Raw genomic sequence first — 617 nt, forward strand, 5'->3', positions numbered from 1 at the left:
GTTACATACATTAATACCATTTATCCCTTTTCAGAGGGATGAGTACATTACGATAAATGTTGGGGCATTTTTTTTATTCTCCCTTATTTTTATTAGCTTTCAAAAGGACTATTTTTTGTAAAAATCTCACTTTGTATATAAGAGAATAACTAAGTTCAAAGGACACCAAAGTGCAAACATACTTTGTAGTCTTTCGTTTTCGCACCTTGTGGAGTGTAAAAAGCCGACCTCTGTGCTTTGTACACGCAAAAGTGAGGCAAAAACACGTTTGGCGTCCTAGGCATCGGAAACAGCGATTACCGCCTGAATTCGTTCGCCACCTGTGGAAAGGCGCTGGCGAGATGACCTCAGGGAGTTTAAATTTTGTCGTCGGCAACGGGGCAAGAGCGTAACTGGCTTGTTAGAAGAACGGCTTACAGCATACGTTGCGCGATCGAATCTCCGGACCATAGGACGACGTGATTGCGAACACGATGACGTGCGCCCACGATGACGCGTCATGATTGCGCCCGGAATAACGCCATAGGAAAGGCTTAGAGGTACCTCGAAATAGCGAACTAAGGACCTCAATATACTTACTTCGTCTTTTTTAACAGGTTATGAGCCCAAGTGACTCC

This window comes from Plasmopara halstedii (genome assembly GCF_900000015.1).
Source record: "Plasmopara halstedii genome assembly, contig: Scaffold_42, whole genome shotgun sequence".
Taxonomy (NCBI): domain Eukaryota; phylum Oomycota; class Peronosporomycetes; order Peronosporales; family Peronosporaceae; genus Plasmopara; species Plasmopara halstedii.